At 41.8% G+C, this 24952-nt stretch overlaps 1 long non-coding RNA gene across 1 annotated transcript in view; it reads right to left on the bottom strand.

Annotated features, from left to right (window-relative positions):
* Positions 1-1527: 1527 nt before the first annotated feature.
* The window catches only part of LOC307224037, a 93214-nt gene continuing 69789 nt past the window's right edge, over positions 1528-24952 (bottom strand). The window contains exon 3 of the long non-coding RNA XR_013842385.1: positions 1528-1680. This is a non-coding gene — a long non-coding RNA (uncharacterized lncRNA). The remainder of the gene's footprint in view (positions 1681-24952) is intronic.

Genomic DNA, 24952 nt, shown 5'->3' with positions numbered 1-24952 from the left:
CTTTCCCCAGTAAGTAGAAATGAAAAAAATAACTAATGTTCTGCCCTTTTCTGCCAACACCTTTCCTTTGGAAAGGTTCGCTGATTAGTGTTTGTGAGTGGCTGATCCAAATAACTGCTAGATTTTATATTATCAACATGGGGACTCTGAAGCAGAAGACATTACATAAGGTTACCCATAAAGACGCCCACTGGTTATTTGTCAAAAAATGAAACAAAACACCCAGCTTTTTGTACTTGAGAGATGCTTGACTAATGCCATATAGTTTGACCCGTTCTTCAGTATTTTTAGAAGCTTAAAATTTCTAAAGTGTTCTTCAGCCATTAATATTCCTGTTTCATTAATGCAGGAGCTGTGTCCACCATGTAGACCTGCCCCCTGTGACATGGAATGATCATAGTGTAGGGTTGCCATACATCCGGAATTTCCCAAACTTATCTGGAATACTGCAGTCGGAGGCAGTGTCTGGGCGGAAATTGCTAAAATGTCTGGGAAAATCTGGACGTATGGCAATCCATGTTGGCAGTGCTGTATTGGTCAAGTTTCCTGAAAAATACCTCAAAACCTTCGGGCTTTTTCTTTGCAATTTTGCTAAAGAAGCTCAACAATGTTGGGAAACAAAAACTTTTCGGTCCAGATTTTCACTGCTTGAAATATGGCAACTCTATTATAGTGCAGGGTTTCAAGTCATGTGGAATTGCCACAGATGGCAGCAATCTTTGTACAAAGACCCTACTCCCATGTTGGAATGTGTCCTTCAAATACACTGATGCCTCTTGCTTGTCTGGATGAAAGAGATAGGTGTCTAGAAACCTCTGGTTTTTGCATGGCAGCAATGTATCCAACGGAGTCTAGTGCAACTAAGCTACCTCCTTCCCTATATCCAACCCAGGGGGGAAGCATCTGGCTGTCAGCTTCCTCCTCCTTAGTCTCACTGTTGCCTTTGTAGAATTCAACAGGGAGTAGGATGAGAGCAAAACCAAAATTAGTTGGCTCTTGCTCAGTGTTTTTCCCAGCAGGAGTTGGTCGGAACTCAGTTCTGGCACCTCTCGGGTGGGTGCCATTAGCATTATAAGAGAGCAAGAGAGGCATTCGTGGTGAGTTATGGCCAGTGCTTTTTTTCTAATAAAATAGGTGCCAGTACTCACCATGAAGTCATCACAGTAAGTGCCACACTTTTTAACAACAACAAAAAGAGGTACTGTGTACCCTTGAGTACCCACCCCCGAAAAGCACTGGTTCCTGCACCTCTTTTTTCTAGAAAAATAGCTCTGCCCCTGCTACTGTTTGCGTCCTGCTCTTCTGCCAGGTCCAATGGGCACCAGCTTCCACTAAATGTAGTTTACTGCACCAAGGTAAGAATTGCATCTCGCCCATTTTTGCTTTTGGCTTCACCCATCTCTGGTATGTGGCCCACAAAAGAAGGTAGTCCCAAGCCAAAAAACAAAAAGATTTCCCACTTCTGTTTCAAAAAGACAGGAGTCTTGCCAGTGTCTCATCAACTCTAGATGAATCATTAAAACATGCCTCTTTTAATATCACTTTATTTTTCATTGGTGACGGTGACCATAAAGCATGGCATCTCTGATCAACCTCCTTGTGTCATAGTAGTTGTCACTGGAACGCTGTGCTGGCATTTGTTTCCATCCTGGACAAGGCAAGAGCTCTTCTTGTATTGATCTATAAAGCAGAAACATCTGTTAGAAGTGCTGCTGCAGGCTGCCTGCCAACCGGAGAGATGCTTATGGTTAACAAGCCCTTGTCCTACACTGTACATGTTGCAACAGTAAATGCAAAAGCATAATAAGACCATGTGCAGATTCAGAGTTGAAAAGTAAAGCACTGAGGTCAGGGGAAAAGAAAACCTGCCAACAATATTTAGTTCAGCAATACATTTTTGTCTACAGAACAGCCACTTTACTGGGTGAATGATATCAAAGCACCTTTTTGCCTTGGTTCCATTTCTAGCTCTTTAGGTTTTTCTGGCCTGCAATAAAATTCAAATTCCAACAGGACCCAACCCAACTATATCAGTGGGGGAGTTAATTATGTACTTCTCTCTTTTTAAAGACATGGGCATTAATAATATAATAAAAATAAGATATTCTGGGTTGCATCCAAGATTAGTCTCAGAGTAGGCCCACTGAAATGATGAGGTGTGACTAAGTTAGGTCCATTAATTTCAATAGGTCTACTCTGAATAGGACTAACATTGGCTAGAACACAGGACAGGATTACAAATCAGCATGGGACACTGAAAAGTGTGGCATGGTCTGTAATCTGCCTCATACCTACAAATTATAGCCCACTTCCCTGAGAGTAAAGTCCACTTATTTGGGGCAGCTTTATATATGTCTGTATCCACATGCTTAGAATAGAACAGGAAATCAAGTCTCCCTCTGGAAAATTAAAAGCAAGATGTAAATCTGTATATGAATGTCACCTAGATTGTATTTCATCTTTACAGGATAATTTAAAGTTATTATTCTTGAGAATTTTTAAACTTTGTAATAGCTGGAGACAAACAAAGCTATTCTGGTTGGAGGCTCTATCAAACTGAGCTTTGTGACCATACAGTTCTTTGTCAGATCAATAATTCAGTTGAATCTCTTTTCAAAAATGTTTTCAGATGATAAATTAGGAGAGTCAAAAAAGAAATATTTATTTAGTCAGTGGAAGAGTTTCAGTTCCAGCAGAAATGTAATTTAGTTCTCAATGAGTCCCGAAATGAAAGGGGAATAAGTGACGAAAGAGCCAGCTGTCACTGCAGAAGGAATACCAGCTATACGTCCTGTAGCATATCCTAGTCATGTAGAATAATATCTTTCCAAGATTAATGTCCAACATTTATTTCTAGTTCTGCAAATGGCTGTTGGCAATTTCTCCTACATCTAGAAAAGGCCAAGTAGTGTTTTTAATAGACTTTTGGATTTCAATGATTCCACAGACTTCCTTCTGGCACCACTACCACTCCCCATATCTTGAAGAGGAAATTGCAAAGCAATTGAAACTCATAGAAAGACAAAGGGGGACCACATGGGCAGAATACAGAATGATGCCAGTAAAGCAAATCCAGTAGAGAAGTCTTTAGAGTCAAAATTTAATCCTCTCTTCTTTTTTTGCTGCTGCTGATGTTGCAAAAGCTGGACATTTGGAAGATCACTTTTAAGTGATTGATAAACTGCCCCAAATATAGATAATGCAAATGATGGATTGAACGAACTCTGGTCATGTTCAAGAACAGCCTTGTAGGGTACACATCACCCCAAACAGTGTAGAACAGAGCCACCATGGCTAGCAAGATGAAACAAATTGGAGGAGGGTAGTTTAATAGCCATGAAGGTTATGTTCTACCTCCACTATCGGAGGCAATACACCTCTGTAGACCCATCACTGGAGATCACAAGGTGGTAGAATGTACACTTTGCAGGCTTCCCATAGGCATCTGATTAGCTGCTGCAAGGACAAGATGCTGAGCCAGATAGGCCTTTGGTCTGATCTGACAGAACTTGTCTTATGTTCAAGAGTTAAGGTCAGCATCTGGTATCGAACTGCATACAAGTATTTTTATTTATCTAATTATCTATCTATTGAATTTCCATCCCACCCTTCAACCGAGGATCAGATTACAACACAATAATGTGCAACAGAGTAACAAAAAATACCTCCCATAGGCAGTTTTAAAAGCCATAGGTTGCTTAATTAGACAAAGTGCTGGGATGCAGATGTTTTTAGGAAGCACCTAAGTAATGCAGGAAGGCAACAACCCTTCCCTTACATTGGGACACTTCCACACATACGTTCACACCAAAAGCCTGTACTCTGAGGTTCTGTTGAGTAAATATGGCTCATGGTCATTGACAATTCTATCCTCCATGACACAGTGCGTTACTTTAGCTCAGGGGTCTGTAACCTTTTTGGAGCAGGGCACGTGTTAAGTTTTGAGACATCCGCCACAAAATGGCTGCCGTGGCAGCATGGCATAGTACACAATGACTGCAAGGCAGGATATTGTATAATAACTATAGAGAGTACATTCATTGTTTCTTCTCCGTGCCATGGGCAACTTCAGGCTTACCTTGGGTAGCTAGCTATATCCTGCTGGCTTTGATGGTGGAGATCACACAATATTAATACCATACACACATAACAATGCACACCAACAACATGGAGCATTGCCTAGTAACAGGAAAAAATATACAAGGTGAATCTTGCGCACACACACTCATCACACACATGCTGAGCACAAACACATGGGCATCTCTCTCTCCCTCCCTCCCTCTCTCTCTATATATATATATATCTCACACACACTTCACTTATGCAGTACACCTGTCGTGCCAAATGCATATCTCCCTCTCACACACAAACCACACATAGCTCTTTCCCCCTTTCTCTTCCAAGTGTATTTTTCCTCTCACACACATGGGTGTTTGCAGGATTCCTGGTGGATGGGGGAGGCTTTTGGAGAGGCAGAGTAAACCACTGAAAGGCATGTTGTTGTTGTTTAGTCGTTTAGTCATGTCCGATTCTTCGTGACCCCATGGACCAGAGAACGCCAGGCACTCCTGTCCTCCACTGCCCCCCGCAGCTTGGTCAGACTCATGCTGGTAACCTCGAAAACACTATCCAACCATCTCATCCTCTGTTGCCCCCTTCTCCTTGTGCCCTCCATCTTTCCCAACATCAGGGTCTTCTCCAGGGAGTCTTCTCTTCTCATGAGCTGGCCAAAGTACTGGAGCCTCAGCTTCACAATCTGTCCTTCCAGTGAGCACTCAGGGCTGATTTCCTTCAGAATGGAGAGGTTTGATCTTCTTGCAGTCCATGGGACTCTCAAGAGTCTCCTCCAGCACCAGAATTCAAAAGCATCAATTCTTCGGCGATCAGCCTTCTTTATGGTCCAGCTCTCACTTCCATACATCACTACTGGGAAAACCATAGCTTTAACTATACGGACCTTTGTTGGCAAGGTGATGTCTCTACTTCTCAAGATGCTGTCTAGGCCTGTCATTGCCCTTCTCCCAAGAAGCAGGCGTCTTTTAATTTCGTGGCTGCTGTCACCATCTGCAGTGATCATGGAGCCCAAGAAAGTAAAATCTCTCACTGCCTCCATTTCTTCCCCTTCTATTTGCCAGGAGGTGATGGGACCAGTAGCCATGATCTTCGTTTTTTTGATGTTGAGCTTCAGACCATATTTTGCACTCTCCTCTTTCACCCTCAATAAAAGGTTCTTTAATTCCTCCTCACTTTCTGCCATCAAGGTTGTGTCATCTGCATATCTGAGGTTGTTGATATTTCTTCCGGCAATCTTAATTCCGGCTAGGGATTCATCCAGCCCAGCCTTTCGCATGATGAATTCTGCATATAAGTTAAATAAGCAGGGAGACAAAATGCAGCCTTGTCGTACTCCTTTCCCAATTTGGAACCAGTCAGTTGTTCCATATCCAGTTCTAACTGTAGCTTCTTGTCCCACATAGAGATTTCTCAGGAGACAGATGAGGTGATCAGGCACTCCCATTTCTTTAAGAACTTGCCATAGTTTGCCATGGTCGACACAGTCAAAGGCTTTTGCATAGTCAATGAAGCAGAAGTAAATGTCTTTCTGGAACTCTCTAGCTTTCTCCATAATCCAGCGCATGTTTGCAATTTGGTCTCTGGTTCCTCTGCCTCTTCTAAATCCAGCTTGCACTTCTGGGAGTTCTCGGTCCACATACTGCTTGAGCCTTCCTTGTAGAATTTGAAAGGCATGGAGCAGGCTAATTTATCATGTACATGGTGTATGTACATTTTGCCTCCTAGGTTCAGAAAATGCTAGAAACTCGCTTTTGGTTTTATTGAAACCTAGAAACCTGAGGAGCATGGTTTATCCTGAGGGCATCCAAGAAGCCCCTGGTGGGCACCATGGTCAGGTTGGTGACCCCTGACCTAGCCTATACTTTCAAAGTAAGATGGAAAATAAATCCAAATAAAGAAATATATAAACCACTCAAAGTGACAACGGTACCTCCTTATGTGCTCCTATCCTGATTTTTCTTTTTCTTACTTGATAGAATCCAGAGTCTTGTTTTGAATCTTAAAAGCTCCATATGTTCAATGCTGGTAGTAGAAAGTCATGTTTCCTTTTTCTAGAATTTGTTATTCTTAATGGTGCAACTTTTTCCATTTTTTAAAAAAAGTATTGTGGATTATGAAATCTTTTCTGCATTTTAAAAATGAATGCATTCCCCATTGGGAATTATAAATCAGCAGCGGGGAATGTGTGTTCCCCCAGATGTTGCAGGACTACAACCCTGATCATTCCTGCCCTTGGGCTTTGCTGGATGGGCTGATGAGCCTTGGAGTGCAACAACATCTGAGGCATATGGTATGGTATCCCCAGCCCTGTTATAAATGGCTTTATAAAAAGGAGATCAAAGCCACAGCATCCGTCAACCTACATTCATATCCAGAATTTGTTTGGCAGGACTTGATTTTTTTGCCCATAATTCCACAGAACCTGTAGAACTGTTTCCAGAATCCACCCAGGCTCTCTTGCACATGCATAATCTCTAGCAGGATGGTGATATCATGCATGCCCTGTGAGATCTGACTCAACACCAGGGCTCTCTGGAACGGAAAGGAAGCACCACCAGATTCCAGTAATTCCCCTTTCTGATTTCCTTCACAGCCCATCACAGGGTTCTGGTTCTAACTAATATCAAATGGTGCCCTACAAGAAGTAAATCATTGCTGAATCTGGTCGTGTACGCAGGATTAAATGTTGCAGCCTAACCTGTGCTTTCAATGTTGGATGGAAATATCAGTAAATCCAAATAAATAAATATAAGCTCCAAGCCATCAAATCTGACAGCAGCACTTTTGTTGTGCGCTGCTGCCCAGCCCAGCCCCCCTTTTTTCTACTCACTCCAGTACTCTGGCAGAATTATTCAACTCCTGGATTTATCTTTAGTTTAATGACTTATAAATTCTAATTTCCTTCGCCAAACATTTTAAGGCTTAAACACTGCAGTGCTCACATTACACATATTTATTAGGTATTCTCCTCCCCCTTCCTTCCCCTGGGAATGTTACTCTCGGCAACTTCATCCACATTTTTGGATTTCTAGCAAACGTCTTCCTTCATGGTGCCTTGTTGGGTCATTAACATTTACATGCCAACGGCTTCCCGCTGCGATTGTGTTAGTCGTCTTGGCACCCTTTCCCTCCACATCTGCTATTTTTATAAAGCCAGTAATACTTTTGCCAGCAACTAGTCCTGTTTATATATGTAGTCCAGTTCTCATTCGGAGCTATTGCCTATCTGGTCCAGGACCATCTCATCTACAACTTACGACACACCTCCCAAAACACAAAAGCTGCCCACAAACCACAATTAAAAAGCCTCTTCAGTAATTAAACATGTTCTCCTGTCAAGGCTAATCAACTCATACGTCATAGTAAAAACTCTGTATACACATTCCAGCCTGGTACTGGAAGGCAGTAAAAAATTACTCTGTGATACAGAACCAACCTTTCAATCTTCATTAAAGTTAAACTACATTTCTTTCATGTTACGGCAAATTGTCTTATTTAGTCTTATGCTGTCTGCTCTAGGTTCAAGGCTTGGTTTCAAGTGGGTGCCCAGCACCTCGGTTTATAGGTATGTTACCATCCAGGAACAATAAAACTGAGGTGAAGGAATTAATGAGAGTAATTTCTGCCTGTAGCTGTCAGATTTGCACCTGCGGTCACATAGTAGCTCTGGTGTTGCAACCTATAGGTCAGTTATTTACGGTACCTAGTAGTCAGATGACTCAACACATATCACTTGAGATGCCACCCTAGACCTTGAATAGCATGTGTAATAAAGTGAAAAGACGCAGGAGAGGGATAGCAAAGGAGGGATAGAGACAACAATTTCATGAGCCATTTGAAGAAGCTCAGTGCACCTCAAGTGAGGAGGGAATACAGTGACATAACACATTATTTGCCTCCAGAAAGTACAGTGGTACCTTGGGTTAAGAACTTAATTCGTTCCGGAGGTCCGTTCTTAACCTGAAACTGTTCTTAACCTGAGGTACCACTTTAGCAAATGGGGCATCCCGCTGCCGCTGCACCGCCGGAGCACGATTTCTGTTCTCATCCTGAAGCAAAGTTCTTAACCGAAGGTACTATTTCTGGGTTAGCGGAGCCTGTAACCTGAAACGTCTGTAACCTGAGGTACCACTGTACCAGCTTCATTCTCTGGCTTCTCAAAGTTTCTCTCCAAAATTCCAAAAGCCACTGCCAGTCAATGGCTAGACAGCTTCCTATATTTATATGTCACAAAGCTAGACAACTTCCTATATTTTTATATGTCATAAAGCTGCAGCCTATAACTCAAAAAGTGGGAAGTGCTAATTGCAACTCCCTAAGAACGCTCATAGGGGACGCGGGTGGCGCTGTGGGTTAAACCACAGAACCTAGGACTTGCAGATCAGAAGGTTGGTGGTTTGAATCCCTGCAACGGGGTGAGCTCCCGTTGCTCGGTTCCTGCTCCTGCCAACCTAGCAGTTCGAAAGCACGTCAAAGTGCAAGTAGATAAATAGGTACCGCTCCGGCAGGAAGGTAAACGGCGTTTCCGTGCACTGCTCTGGTTCACCAGAAACGGCTTAGTCATGCTGACCACATGACCCAGAAGCTTTACGCTGGCTCCCTCAGCCAATAAAGCAAGATGAGCGCTGCAACCACAGAGTTAGTCACAAATGGACCTAATGGTCAGGGGTCCTTTTACCCTTTACCTTTAAGAACGCTCATATCATTACAGTTAGAGCAATAGTACTAAGTTAGAGTACTAGTACTCAGTAGATCACAAGTTCCAATTCCAGAAGAAAGAGTTAAGGAATTTCGTATCAGGTCTTAGTGGATAGAAATATTGAGCAATATATTGAGTATTTTGGAAAAAGCCTCCCTATACTGCTGGGCACGGGATTAGGTTTAAAGGAGCATTTTGGATGCATCTATCTCAGTTGACTGTTTTTTCTTACTTTGTGTAGACAGAGAACCAACTTCCAAGCTGGTTGGCTGGTTCTTTGCTATTGCTCCTCACAGGAACTTCAATAGAAGCTAAGAATCTAAACCATTTGCCCTAGATCATGTAAAAACTCTGTGGGACACAAAAAAATGTCTGTGGAACACAAAAATGTAACCAGATCTCCCAAGACCCAGAACAGATCATCATCACAAATTGCTATTTTCCCCCACAGCTTTGTAGAATGTTGACAGCTGCATTTGCAGTGATCACAACTCGAACCTTCGCATAAAAAGAAGTATTCCCGAAGTGGAGCTTTCAGTTGAGATTACACTCAAATTACATACACTTTCTGAACAGTTTGGAATAAAGTTTGGCCATCGTAAATGACCCCCATAACCGGTGTCCTATGATTCCCTTAAAAGAAAAGCTATTCTGTTAAGAGTTGTGGGTTTAGTTCACACTGTGTGAGAATGGAAAAGCATAGGCAACATATATTTGCCCTATGTTTTTCTCCAGTTCACCTCAGGGAGCTACAGTTCTCAGAGAGTAACAATCAGTCCATCTTTGCAAAGAGTTCTGGGAATTGTAGCTCTCTGAAGGGACCTGGGGTCTCCTAACAACTCTCAGTTCCTTTACAAATTACAGCGCCTAGGATCCTTTGGGGGAAGCCATGCCTGTTTAAAGTGGCATAATCCTGCTTTCAGTGCTTAGTGCAGACAAGGGTTACCATGTCTGACTCTTTGTACATTAAGACCTACAGGGAAGGACCTCTTGTGGGTGCCCCAACAATTGAGCTGAGGCAGCTGTGTGCTAGAGAGAGGGTCTTCAAGGAGTGGGGCCGTAATTATTGAATGCTCTTCCCATAAAGTTTCACCTGGAATCTACCTTTTATCTTCTCAAGTTTGGGATACGATATTAATCTTTCTGACTGTTTTATGTTACTTCTGTGATGTTGTACACTTTCCCTTTTTTTGTGTGTGTGTGTGTGTGCGTGCGTGTGTGTGTGTGTGTGAGAGAGAGAGAGAGAGAGAGAGAGAGAGAGAGAGAGTATTCTTTCCTCTAAATTGCCCCGGGGATATAAGGAAAGGCAATATTAAAAAATGACCATAAATAAATAATCCAACCCCATGTGTTTCTGATTATTTCAGATTTTTCCATCTGTTCCCCTCCCCAGCATACAAATATGTATTATTATGCTTATCCAAGGCCTCCTTGATACACTTATAATAGGTCTATGAAGACAGAATCTTATACAAACAGCCATACTTTTGCATGCCTGAGTTAGAACTCTCCCAGCCAATTTGTATCTATGTAATTGGTTGGACACTTCTATAATGGTATGACATGCTTGTAAATATTAACTGTGGTGGAACACAGAATCTCAGCAAAATTTTACTGCGTTTTTGGAGGGAAAGTGAAAGGTCAGCTTGCCTAGGAGAGTAACTTCACACAGACACTAGGGTCACCTGAGCACTGCTGGCGTCAAATGGGTGGTAGCAGAGCAAGGAAGATGAAGAGGGTGTGAGTTTTAAGAAGGGGAGAATAGCAAGAGAATCTCAGAAAACAGAGAAGAGCCAGAAGCCTGAGAAAAGTGAAGCAGAGGAAGCCTGCTGATGAGGAAGTGGTGGAGGAAATGCACGTGTGTATTTTGGGTGGTGAAAGAGCAATAAAGGTATAGAAAGGCAGGAACAGGAAGACTAAGTGAGCAATCCTAGCTACCTCCCTCTCAGTCCAAAGGGGAATTATAGAGACGCGGGGTCATTGCTGTACCTGCAACATGTGGAAGTGGAGGCAGATTGCTGTGCCAGCCTGATGCTGGCGCTGTAATTGGACCTGGATCAAGCCTGTTGCCATCAGTAGCGGCAACAGGGCTAGCTTGGGATACAATGGATCCCAGGTCAGTTTGCCCCAACCCCACTCAAGAAAGCTTCATCTTCCGGTTGGTGGGATGAAGCAGGGGCTCTGCACTAGTGGAGTAGTGATGCAGCTGCCAGTGGGAGGCTGATGGAGGCCTGTAGGTCTACTGGGGGGACACCTCTGCCCAGCACAAAGGGGGGTGGAGATTGCTTTGTCAGGAAGAAGAAGAAGAGTTTCTTTTTTGACATCCCACTTTATCACTACCCGAAGGAGTCTCAAAGCGGCTAACATTCTCCTTTCCCTTCCTCCCCCACAACAAACACTCTGTGAGGTGAGTGAGGCTGAGAGACTTCAGAGAAGCATGACTAGCCCAAGGTCACCCAGTAGCTGCATGTGGAGGAGCAGAGACGCGAACCCGGTTCACCAGATTATGATTACTGCTCTTAACCACTACGCCACACTGGTGAGAGGAGGCAAGAGAGGACACTTAGGCTGCAGTTAAGTGCACACTTCCTTGAGAGTAAGCCTCATTGAATCTAAGTATTCAATTGCACTGTTAATTTCCCCTTTTGATTTAAATTACTAGTGAGCACTTCGTATCCGTTAACCACTATATGAAGCGGGCTCTAGTCCAGGGAAGCTTATGTAACAATAAATTTCTTACAATTGAACATACAAGGGTTATTATCTCCCCAGGTTGAAGTATTTCAGTCAGCAGAAAGAGGGTTTGAATTAATAAACTGTAAAACCCCATACAGATTTACAGCCAAATACAAGAGTCAACTGGAGTTAATGGAATTATATAAATCTAAGTGCTTTCTTTTAAATGGGGATGTGAATCAGGCTGTTGATTAATTAAGATGAAAGCCAGTTTGAGTTCTGGCACTTTCTGTGCAAGAAATACTAGAAAAGTTGTTGGCTTCCTTCATAAGGGCACCTTTGATGAGAGGGTCATAGTTTTCCAACTCGGTTTTAAAATAATGTTTCTGTGTTGAGATAAAAGGTCTACTGAACTTTGAGATGAAGAATGAAAACATTAGTTCGAGGAACAAATGGTCGCATTAAATCCCTAAAGGTCAGGTGTCTCTGCTGCAGGGTGGGGAACCTGCGGCCTTCTACACTTTGTTGTATTACAACTCCCTTCTTCCCATGACCATTGGTTATGCTGGAGTCCACCAACATCTGGATGCCTGCAGCAGAGGTGGTGTCTTAGCACCCAAGATTGAGGAGTGCGACCCGCCATTCACCGTGTGTGTGTGGTGTTAGGCGCCCGGCATGTGCTGCATGTGTGACGTCATGTGCATGATGTCACTTCATCAGGAGGCCAAGCACAGAGACCAGTGTGGCACAGCTTTCTTTCTCATACTCGGGAGGAGCCAGCCACTGAACTGCACCACTCTCGGCTCAGCAATCAACCTCCTCCGACCCCTCAGCATTGAGGGCGCCTGGCCCCATGCCAGCAGATTTTGAGGGGGGCCAAAGACACCTCCACTCCTAGGAGTTAGCACACCTCGCCCACAGCTTCCCCAGCCCTTAGTTACTCAGTTTACTTTGCCAACTGGCACATAATATTCTGTCACTCCTGGAGACAACCGAGCATGCTTAATCATCACTAGGATGGATTTGTTTTGTACTTCTGCCTATCTCAAGGTTCACCTAGAAATGCTGATACCTCCTTCTGGCCCTGTTTTGCTTTCCAATCTGTTGGCACTCAAGAGTTTGCTCTTAGAGAGAATGGTCATCTTTTCATCTCTCGATGTTCATATTAGTTTTGAGAGGCTAGTTTAAGTTCTTTCCCAACATAGGCCAGTTAAGGTGTCTCTGAATAAGGGCCACACCTATTGTGTCCTATTGTGTCTTGGTTCCTCCTCAATAAAATGTGAGCAACTGATACGCCAAGTATGCCAAGTATGTGCATCCACACTATGCAAATTATTTATGTCCTTCAAGGTCATCATATGTTTCCAATGCACCCTTTGCAATCTTTCTGGCTGCGGATAAGAAGAAAGGCTGAGCCTCATTTACAGTAAGCCGTATTTATATTTTGGCAAGAGAAAAGGGGGCCTTAAATGTTTAAATATAGAGCTACACCATAAAAAAGTATCTTAAGACCAATGAGAACAAGGAACACAAAGAGTTTTTCCTCAAATTATTTCTTCCCAGAACAAAGCCCCTTTGCATTATTTATAAACCCTCCCAAGGTAGGTAATTGGGGCTGAGAGACTTATCGAATATGGTCTCCCAATGCTTTAAGATCTTTATCTTCTTTTGAAGTTCATTAATGATAAGAGGAAGTCACACAATTACACCTACACAGCATGAACTGGGAGCTTTATGGCAGATTAAGAATGGGATCTGCTAACATGTAGCACTGCCAATTACTGCATTCCAGAAATTATTTTCTAAAAACATTGAATATGGAATGATTGCATTACACAAACAAGTACCTATTCCTCTTGTTCTCTGCCTTTTTTTTTAATTACCTCAATTATTGTTTTTAACTGCAAATTCATTGGAACATCTCCTGGCTCTGGGGCTGCGATTATTAAACTGATAATAGTTCAAATGGTTTTCTTTGTGGCTGTTCTGAGCCATTATTTCTATTCCAGCTTGACATAAATCCTGGATGGTTTTCATAAACTAGGCAGTGAAGCATTTATGACAGGTAAGAAAGGTACCGTGTGTGTGTGTGTGTGTGTAAATAAAAAATGTTTGGCAGTTTTCCCAATAAAATTCATCTGACATGCTTCCATGCAGATGTTTAACAGTGTCATCCTATGCATGCAATCTCAGAAGAGTCACTGAATTCCTGGGTTTACTCCCAGGACAGTGTGCTAAAGGCTTACATTGATACCGGCTTATATTCAACTCACCTTGAAGAGCTTGACTCCAGCAAAGACTGTCAACACAGCTAATTCCAAGAGCCAGCCACCACTCTCAGTTGTTTGGTTATCCCTAGACTTTTGGTCAGCTCTGGGGAACCAGACACCCTAGCCTTGGGTTGCATTCAACTAACATTTTACTCAGGGCAGAACCCTTTGAAATTAATGGACCTCAATGAATCATGACCATTATTTTCAATGGGCCCAACATTGAGCAACAAAGCATTCTGCCTTGGGGCATATAAACAACAGTGGCTTAAAATGCAGGGAGGTCATTCCCTGCCACCCACTCCTCTGCATTTCAAGTTGCCTTTTTACATCGCTGCACACACCATTAAGGGACGCAGGTGGTGCTGTGGGTTAAACCACAGAGCCTAGGACTTGCCGATCAGAAGGTCGGTGGTTCAAATCCTCGCGGCGGGGTAAGCTCCCATTGCTTGGTCCCTGCTCCTGCCAACCTAGCAGTTCAAAAGCACGTCAAAGTGCAAGTAGATAAATAGGTACCGCTCCAGTGGGAAGGTAAACGGCATTTCCATGTGCTGCTCTGGTTCACCAGAAGTGGCTTAGTCATGCTGGCCACATGACCCAGAAGCTGTATGCCGGCTCCCTCGGCCATTAAAGCGAGATGAGCACCGCAACCCCAGAGTCGGTCACGACTGGGCCTAATGGTCAGGGGTCCCTTTACCTTTTACACACCATTTGTTTGACAGCACCTGCAACCCCCACAAACTCCTAGTTAGTGAAGCTGCCATCAGCACATGCAAAATGGCTGTCTGAAGTGTACACGCCTCACCTTAACCACAGCTTACGTTTTCAGATAAGATGGAAACTGGTTGAAGAGATCAATCAGCAGTATTTCTCAAGAAGCTACAGGATGCAGCTTGCATTGTGGCTAACATTATCACTATTCAGCTTCAAACACTAACAGTGGGAGCCCACTGGAGCCAGAGTAAATGGTAATTTGTACACAGCCTTGGTTTCTTTTCAGTTTCTGAGCAAGAAAGCACATGCACTCAGATGATGCTGGGGGGAAAGACTCTTTCACAAACTGATAAACACCACAAGCCCATTCAAACATTGTGGGAGGAATCCAGTGACACTCTCTTATGATAGCTCTGTCAGCGCAAGCCAGCAAAATGAAATCATCCCCACTCTTTAAGTCGTCATATGGTCTAAAAGCATGTAACATATGTTTAAAACATTGAAACAAAAACACAACCTAAGACCAGTAAGACAGCCATGTAAAAATACAAAAAAGTGAATAAAGCAGAAATTCAGTCATTTAAGACAAGGTCCAATCTTATGGGTCAGGGAAAGCTTGGAATATAGAATGTATTGATGCATAGTCACCTGCCTGTTAACCGAGGATCAGTCAATTGTATTCAAATACATTTGCAACTCAAGAAAAGGAAAGTGTCATTTTTTTAAGCATTCAAAAAGATAAGTGCTCACTTCCTCTATCTTTATTCATTTCCGTCAGATTTGCTCTGAATCTTTGGCTCATTTGCTTACAGAATACTGAGATAGCAAACATAAATGACCTCAGTAACCACAGTGGCAAAGTTTATTTGGAGAGTTACTGGTTTGGTGGCTGTGGAGAAAGGAGGAGAAGGGAGAATAGGGTAAATAATTGTTTCTAATGGTTTCTCTGTATTATTTATTTTGGACTTACAGCAGTAGACTTCAACGGAAACTTTATGGGGCTAATAAAATTCCCAACATTCTCAGACATGGGTCGTGGTGTTTATATATCAGGCAGAATACAACGGTGTGTTTATGAGAAGAATCCAAGCACTTTGCAGTGATTCAAATAATTAAGCACACGTTTTAAAAGTTTGAATGCTGAGTTACAGGTAGACTTGGAGCAATCAGAGCTTTACCTCTCTAGGGGGTCTGTTTACACAAACACATGAGACATTTCAGAAAATGAACATACTTAAAAAACATTGTTTAGTCCGCTGTTTCCCCTAAACAAAGTAATAGTAGCAGCATCAGAAGTTATTCCTGTTAAATATCATGGGGTTCTTGTCTAATGATGGATTGAAGATATTGAATTGGATCCCACAAAATGCAAGAGGTAATTAGCCACTGGGATCAAGGTGGGAACTTACATAACTGGCTGCAATCCTCAAACCATTCATTTGAATGCAACCTTAGAGAAGCTGAGTGGTCAGCAGTGGTAAAGTTCAACCCAAGCTAGTTAGGGACGAGATTTCTAGCCGAGCCTAACATGCCAATTTTGTATGTGCACTGAAATGTTGGGGGGGGGGGGGGAGATCCATTTAAAAATCTCCCACCCTGCAGTTTGAAGTAGTAGGAGCTGTTGTATTTATATTGTACTTGCATTGTAAATGTATTTCACAAAGAATAAATAGTATTGGGGAAAGAAGGTGGCATTTGGCAGCTGGTTGGTTATTCCATTAGTAGATTCCTTGACTATGTGAGAGTGTTGTGACTTCAAGCAGACGCTTTGTGGAGGAGTTTGTGAGGACAGGCAAGCTATGGATTAATAACTTTTCACTGTTGTGAAGGAGTTTTGAAAACAAAAAGGACTAAACCCTCTCTTGAGCTCAAGGGAGAGAAACGTATTGTATTCATAAATATATATATATAATACTTCTTGTTTGGCTGTTGCCAACCTGACAAGTAAAGATTTATCTTCAAGTCTTTTGTAAGGTGTCTATTTTATCACAAATAGCTAACCGAGCATGCTTATAATAGTCAACCAATCTCTTGCACAACCTACCAAACACAGCCTATCAATAAAACTGATTATAAAGGGTGACAGACAAAGAACTGGCAATCAAAACATGTCTTAGAAATATAACAGCAATTTACAAATTTGTCACCTGTTCTGCATTATATATCAGGAAACATCAAGAGGGTGTTTAAAGACCAGATGCTACTGGACTACAACTCTTCTCACCCCTGACTATTGGCTATGCTGACTGAAGTTGATGGGAGTGGAAATCCAGAAATGCAAGAAGGAGACCAATTCCACAACCCTTCTGTTACACAATCGCATATGAGGTTGGATTATGCATTTCCCCAGCCCCCTGGTGGTAATCACTACAGTGGTACCTCTGGTTACGTACTTAATTCATTCCGGAGGTCCGTTCTTAACCTGAAATTGTTCTTAACCTGAAGCACCACTTTAGCTAATGGGGCCTCCTGCTGCTGCCGCACCACCAGAGCACGACTTCTGTTCTCATCCTGAAGCAAAGTTCTTAACCCGAGGTACTATTTCTGGATTAGCAGAGTTTGTAACCTGAAGCGTATGTAACCTGAAGCATATATAATCCGAGGTACCACTGTATAGGAAAAAGAATGCATAGGTTACGATTTCTAACCCCAAATGATGACAAGGGAAACATCTATCTTTAAAAGGAACTCTAGCAAATCTGCCATCTAAAGTTCTTGCAGATAAACTGTCCAGTGAAATATTTAGGTATGGATAAAAAAATTAAATAAGGTACCGTATTTTTCGCTCTATTGGACGCGCTTTTCCCCCTCCAAAAATGAAGGGGAAATGTGTGTGCGTCCTATGGAGCGAATGCGGGCTTTTGCTGAAGCCTGGAGAGCGAGAGGGGGCGGTGCGCACTGACCCCTCTCGCTCTCCAGGCTTCAAGAAGTTCCCGCCGGGCTCCGCAGGCTTGTGGACAGCTGCCTGCAGCTCAAAGCCCAGGGAGCGTGTGCTGCGCACCCCAGGCTTCGGGCAGCTATCTGCAAGCCTGTTCTAGCTTCGGGATGGCTGCAGAAAGCCTCTGCAGGGCAGAGGGGTGCCTCCAACCCGCTGCCCTGGGGAGGTTACAAAGAATGTCCCCGAAGCATCAAGCCTTTGGAGTGCAGCTGCGCTCCAAAGGCTTCAGGGATCTTTGAGGTTGGCGGTGGGGGAAAGCAGCACCTGGACTGGCAGGTGAATTTAACTTCTACACTGGTGACAGGTCAGTATCCTCCACTGTAACTAAGGATAGCAGGCTAGCTTAGTGGGTGGTATGCAGGCTGAATGGCACACACAACTCTGTCTTTCATCACGACTGCACTTCTCCTTGTTGCCCACCTCCTGAGATAGCTGCCTCACTTTGCCCAGCAGTGATGCCCCACAGGCTGACACATAGCTTCTGCAAATCCATATCTTCTTCTCTACTTAACTGCAAATTTAGCTGGCTCTAAATCCAGTGACAGCAAACAAGGGATGGAGAGAAACCAACAACACATTTTTTTCATTAACTCTCTTTTCCAAGAAGACAAAAGTCTGTGCAGTGATGGGTACATTACAGAGAAGGGGTTGCAGAGGGGGTTGTTAGCTCTGATTCATGTGAGGATTGTGACCATTACATTCTTAGAAGCAAGCAGACAAATGATGTATGAATAGAAAAACAAGTCACCGGTTATCTGTCCAGTTATCCCGCTATAATCTATAGAACATCATTCGGTTTAATAACCAAGATATACTGTCTGAGTGAAAGGGATGTGAGAGTAATACCTTCTGGCAATGGGAGAGCATGGCCTTTCCATCTCTTAAAATTAGAAAATGCAGAGAGGAATATGTGGTGGGATTTATTTTTTTGCCAGAAGCAAATAAACACGTCTGTCAACATGTAGATAATCCTATCGTCCTGAATTCTCTCAACAACAACAGAGAATGGAGGAGAAGAAAAAGCACTCATTTGGGCATTCCCTTCTTGTCATGCATGATATTTTTACTTTTTCAGGCATTAAATTTTTCATATTCTTACTTTTTATCATTGTAAGAACTCTGCCTTTCTCTCCCCCCCCCCATATTTGCCATACGTTTCCAATTTAGAGTGTGCTCCCCTCAGATGGTGCAGTACTATTTTGCTTTCTTTTTCATTTAAAAATGCACTTGTGATTGGGAACGCAGCAGAAATTTGATTCAGCTCACCTTTAGAAGGCAAAATTACCTAATTTGCACTTTCCAAAACAATAAACAAAAACACGGCTATCATTCAAAATTCACACTTTTCTAAATTTGCAATGCAGTTCTCCAATTGAGTAATGTGTACTATTATGCAAATATCAAGGTAAAGTAAGAATGAAAATGCATGTATTGGGGAAAATAGCATTTAGAATGTTTTATATTAGGGGAAATTGCAAAAATGTGTATATTAGGCACAGTTGCAATAAAAAAATGTGTTAATTCACACAAAATTCTGGTGAATTCTCATGAGGACTTTAAAAATAAATAAATCACCAACTGATGTGAAATGTGAAAAATGGAACTTAAGGGAGCCAGAATCTAGTACCAAAAGAGTATTGGAATTAATTCAAGAATTTGGCAAGGTAGCAGGCTTTAAGTTGAACAAGTTAAAAACTAAGGTTTTAGAGAAAAATCTAACAGTGACTGAGAGAGAGAGGTTTTAGAAGGAGACAGGATTAACACTGGTTAAGAAAGTGAAATACCTAGGGGTTAATATGACTTCTAAGAATGTGAGCCTATTTAAGGATAACTATGAAAAATGTTGGATGGAAGTGAAAAAGGATTTAGAAATATGGTCAAATCTGAAGTTATCATTGTTAGGCCGAATTGCTGTGATAAAGATGAATGTACTGCCAAGGATGTTGTTTTTGTTTCAAACATTGCAAATTTTGGATAAAATGGAGTGTTTCAAGAAGTGGCAGAGAGATATTTCTAGATTTGTCTGGCAGGGCAAGAAGCCTCGAATAAAATTCAAGATATTAACTGATGCTAAAGAAAGAGGGGGATTTGCCCTGCCAGACTTAAAACTTTATTATGAATCAGCCGCATTTTGCTGGCTGAGAGAATGGATGCTTCTTGAGAACACTGACGTGTTGGATTTAGAAGGTTTTAAAAATGTTTTTGGGTGGCATGCATATTTGTGGTATGATAAGGTCAAAGCACATAAAGCATTTAAAAACCATATTGTCAGAAAAGCACTGTTTAATGTTTGGATAAGATATAAGGACTTGCTTGAAAATAAAACTCCAAGGTGGCTGTCACCAATGGAAGTGAAGGCTCAGAAAAAGCCCAAATTGGAGGCCAAATGGCCGAAATATTGGGAAATTTTGGAACAAGAGGGAGACAGACTAAAATTGCAGAGTTTTGAAAAACTAAAAAATAGAGTGCAAGATTGGCTTCATTATTACCAGATAATGGAGGCATATAATTTGGACAAAAAAATTGGTTTCCAGGTGGAAAAATCAAAATTGGAAACAGAATTGCTAGATCCTAAAATTAAGAACTTGTCAAGAATGTATAACTTGCTGTTGAAATGGAATATTCAGGATGAAACGGTGAAATCTGTTATGATTAAATGGGCACAAGACGTTGGACATAATATTATGATGGCTGATTGGGAACAGTTATGGACCACAGGTATGAAGTTCATGGCATGTAATGCCTTAAGAGAGAATATAATGAAAATGATATACAGGTGGTACATGACACCAGTCAAGCTTGCAAAAATCTATCATCTGCCCGATAATAAATGTTGGAAATGTAAAGAGACCGAAGGTACAATCTTTCACCTTTGGTGGACGTGCCCAAGGATTAAGACCTTCTGGGAGATGATCTATAATGAAATGAAAAAGGTATTTAAATATACCTTTCTGAAGAAACCAGAGGCCTTTCTCCTGGGCATGGTCGGCCAATTGGTGCCAAAGAAGGACAGAACTTTCTTTATGTATGCTACAACAGCAGCAAGAATACTTATTGCAAAGTATTGGAAGACACAAGATCTACCCACCCGGGAAGAATGGCAGATGAAGGTGATGGACTATATGGAATTGGCGGAAATGACTGGCAGAATCCAAGACCAGGGAGAAGAGTTGGTGGAGGAAGGACTTCCGGGTTAGCGCGATCGGCTAATGGCGGATTCCCTCCGAGCTCCGGAGGGAATCGGCTCTGCTGAAGACGGGTCCTACCGCGCCGGCGATGCGGGGACCCTCAGAAACCGCAGGCGCGGAAGCCTGCGGACTTGGTGACTCGGTGGGACCTTTAAGCGCCCTCCCTGACCCACGAAAAGCCTTTTTAAAGGCTACGGAGAGGGTACGGGGAGCGGCGTGGTGCTGAGAGTAGACCGCTACTTCAGTGGAGCGAAGCCGCGTGCCATGGCCGGACAGCGCTGACTTTTTCCCCAAAATTCAGACTGGAAACAAATAACCGTGAGTAGAATGGAATTTGGACTTTAAAATCTATATCTTTGAATTCGGTACAACCGGGGGATGTGCTAAAGGGAAGTCCGCACCCCCCTATCTACAAACGATCTAAAGCAAGGATCGGTGGACTAAGGTGGAGAGTACTGTTTTTGGTGTTAGATAAAAAATATTTCCATGAGTTTGACAGAAGAAGTCTTTGTGCTGGAGAGAAAGTGAGGAGTTTTGGAAGCTTTTGTGTAACCCCCCCCCCCGAGCCCGGGAGCGTCCTGTGTGTGAGCCGGAGGAAAAAGAACAAGGAGTTTGACAGCTGTCAAAGGAGCTGTCAAACGGGCGGCTAAAATTTAAGAACTTTGTTATTTAATAACTTTCTGAACTAAAAGTGTTGCTTTTGAACTGAGGTGGCTGGAAACAACGTAGTCATAAACAACAAAGTAACGGACTGTTGGAAAAGGACTATCAAGCAACTGTAATCCCCCTAGGGGGAACTAGAGACATTACAATGGCTGCAGAGGGAAAATTACTGGTAGAGATAGAAAGAATGTTTTTTCTCGTGGGAATCCTGCAAGAGCAGAGTACGGCTATGAACAAAGAACTTATGACCTTGAATTCCAAAACAAACGACTCTGCTGAATGCATAAAGGATTTGCCTGATAAGGAATCTGCAGCTGAACCAGAAAAAACTTTTTTGGAACCGGTGGAGAGAAAAGAAGGAATGGAAAAAGTGCAGGAAAATATCAATCAGAAGCCCATATTGTCAGGAAATAAAGAAGAAGATCTTTGGATTACAAATCTGCGAAAGATGAGAAAGATGAAGGAGGAAGTCCCGGGAGCACTTGGAATATTGGAATTCAAAAGAGTAAAGAAATATGATTGGGACTTCCTCCTTGAGTATGGGAGATCAACTGACTTTTTGCAGCAACTGCTATTAAGTATCTTGGATGGAAGAAAATATGATGTGACTGAGATAGAATTCCTTCGAGACCTGAGGACCAACAAAAAGGGCTACCAACAAAATCGGCAGAGAGAGACTGACAGAGACTTGAAGGCCTCTGATGTGAGGAATCCGGGCTAGGATAATTGCTTGGGAAGGGATGGAAACTGGGGTAGGGAGGGGGGGAGAACAGAATTTCAAAATTTTATGATTTTTGTATTTGGCCATTATGACATATAATTAACAAAAATACAAAGGGAGAAATTCGTGGAAGGGTAATTAGGTCGACCTTAGAAAAAAAAAGATTTAATGTTTAAAAGAGAATTGGATAAATTAAATTTGGATAAGTAAAAAGGATTAAGTTTAAAAATAACAATAATATGTTAAAGATGGGAGATAAGAACTTGCTGAACTAATTTTTGGAATTGGGATGTATGAAGAGGGGGTGGGGGGAAGTCAGGGAAAGGGGGTAATGAAAATAAGAGTTTAAAAATATATATGTTTTGTTTTTGTTTTATAAAATGTGAAAACCTAATAAAAATTTTATAAAAAAAAAGAGTTGGTGGAGGAAGACTGGAGGAAATTTAAAGACTATCTACAGAAACATTGTAAAATTAATATTTGTTAAAAGGATGTTGGAATAATAATATATGATTTTAGCAGGAATTATATAAAGGATTTGGGAATAACTGACTGTTAATTGGTGAAAGGAGGAAAAGTAAAATTACATTATATTATGACAATTTACAGGACAAAAATTTTAAAAGAGGGAAAGGATTTGCTGAAATAGATAATTGACCTAGAATACAAAAAAAGGGAGATGTGAGGAGGTCAAGGAAACAAGCTAATGAAAGAATAGAAAGGAGATTTGATGCTTTTTCTTTTTTCTAATTTTGTTTTAGTATAATGGGTATTATTTTTCTGGGTTTTTTTCCTTTTTTTCCTTTTTTATATTGTGGTGTGTTGCTCGGTTTTTGTTTAATGTGGTATGTTCTTTTTTTTCTTTTTGTAATTCTTGAAACTTTAATAAATATCATTTAAAAAAGAAAAAAGAAAAATGGAACTTAAGGACTGAAAAAGGAAAAACTTAAACCCAAAATCATATATTTGCCCATCCCTATTTCTGATACTTCTGATTGTCTTGGATAGAAAATGCATCAATTGTGATGTTCAGTCAATGTTGTTCCATAATCTGTTCATACTTTGCTTCAGTGTTAATAGGAGGCATTTGGAAAGGAAGAATTGTATTCTGGCATGTATGCCCAACGGGATACAATTCATCAAGGGAAATCATTCTGGTGATATTCCCTCCCCCCCAAGTGGGCTGCAAATGATTGTGTGGGAAGTACAAGGCACAATCCAGTAGGACATTTTCCTATGAAAGCTTTCGCCTTGCGCAGCCCTCATGCATTCTGATGGGGCTTACATGGGAAAACCTTCGGGTCATTCCCCACACATTTTTGTCCTATGATGTTCCCATGAAGATTCATGGCATTTGGTTCCAAGATAGAATTCCATGGTGAGCTAAGTATGTGTACTTTTATTTGAAGTTAGGTTTGTTACCAGAGACAGATTGATCTCCACAATATAGCACTCTAAACCCCAGAGGGTCTGAACTTTAGAAGTAATTTACCACCTCTGCCTTTGTTTCCTAGAAACAAATATTACAGTTTGATCTGTCCAAGTGGTCTGGAGGAGAACCAAAACATTTGGTTTATCAGGAATGGAGGTTTTTATTTACTCAAGGTTACATTGTATATTGCTACATGAGATTCACATTTGTGAATTTGGCTTCGAGTTATGGGTGATTGGAGTTTTAGATAATGAGGGCTGAAGGCATCTATCAATCCCCCATCTCTAAGGAGGTACTGCTATCTAGAGGCTGTAAGAATAGACACTCTTATTTTAGGGTGCACCTACATACTTGTGTTCCACGTTAATGAATCAGATGTATCTAATATCTTCCAGTTTCACATTCACAGTCACTAATGACTGGTGCAAATCTTATGTTGTATGAGTGCCAACGATCCCAATTCCTTCTGGATAGTGACCTATGTCCAGACCATAATGTTTAGAGCCGTTGACTACACAGATTGCCATCATCAAGTTGTGTGTCCTTTGGCACACGTGAGTCCTGTTCCTGCTGACATGAGGAGGAAGAGGTAAGCCTCCCAGTGTAATAATTAGAATCCAAATGGCCAAAGGATACTAAACAGTCTACGGATCACATTAAGACTCCCACTTAGCTAGTAACCAGTCCCTTCAAACTCAATAGGGCTAGCTTCTGAGTAGACATGTGTAGCATTGCACTGTGGAATGAACATCTCTCATTAGAGATTGCTATTGGTTATAGGACAGCCATTTTTGGTTCAGTGTAACTCATAAAAGCCACATGGACATTTCTTTCTTCCTGACATATCTATTGCCTTCATACTTGAAGGTAGAAACTGTCCCTGTGAAACCACCTATATATATTTACTCAAAGCTAAGTTCCACTGGCTTCCATGGGATTTCTTTCCTGCCTAGGTGGCCTTGAGCTGCAATCCTATATTGACTTGCCTGGGAGTAGGCCCCTTTGAACTTGATAAAGCTTACTTTTGAGCAGATATGTATAAGCTTGCCCTGTTGGTCATATGTCTGTTATCTACACAACAGCCCTGTAAGGTTGACCTGAATTTTCTCATTACATGTGGTGTGAAGGTGACATGGTGTGTCCAGTATTTTGGTCAAAACCATCCCCAGAGCCAAGCTAATATTAGAACCTAGATTCTCAACATCCAAGAGCAACACATTTATTTAGTTACCATGAAAACAGCCCTGGGAAATGGAAACCAAGCAACCCTGATTTTATCCAAAAAGAAATGGAAAAAACCAGTACACACTAATATTCCTCCTGAATTTCTACCTTGTAAACAAAAAACAAAACAAAACAAAACAAAACAATACTTTATTCGGGGAGAGAGCAGCCTTAAAATGTTGAAATCCAGCTTCCACAAGAAGAAAAAAAAGCAAAGAGAGCAATTCTTCCTCAGAGATTTTTCTTTAAGTTCTCAAAACCTTGTTAGAAAAGGAGTCTTGATACCTTTGTAAGATGCTAATCATATCAACCTTCTCTAGTGCTGCCTTGACCTCACAAGGCCATACAGCCAG

This window comes from Podarcis cretensis (genome assembly GCF_951804945.1).
Source record: "Podarcis cretensis genome assembly, chromosome: 9".
Classification (NCBI taxonomy): domain Eukaryota; kingdom Metazoa; phylum Chordata; class Lepidosauria; order Squamata; family Lacertidae; genus Podarcis; species Podarcis cretensis.
The sequence above is the reverse complement of the archived record's forward strand: the minus strand, read 5'-3'. Positions and strand labels throughout refer to the sequence as shown.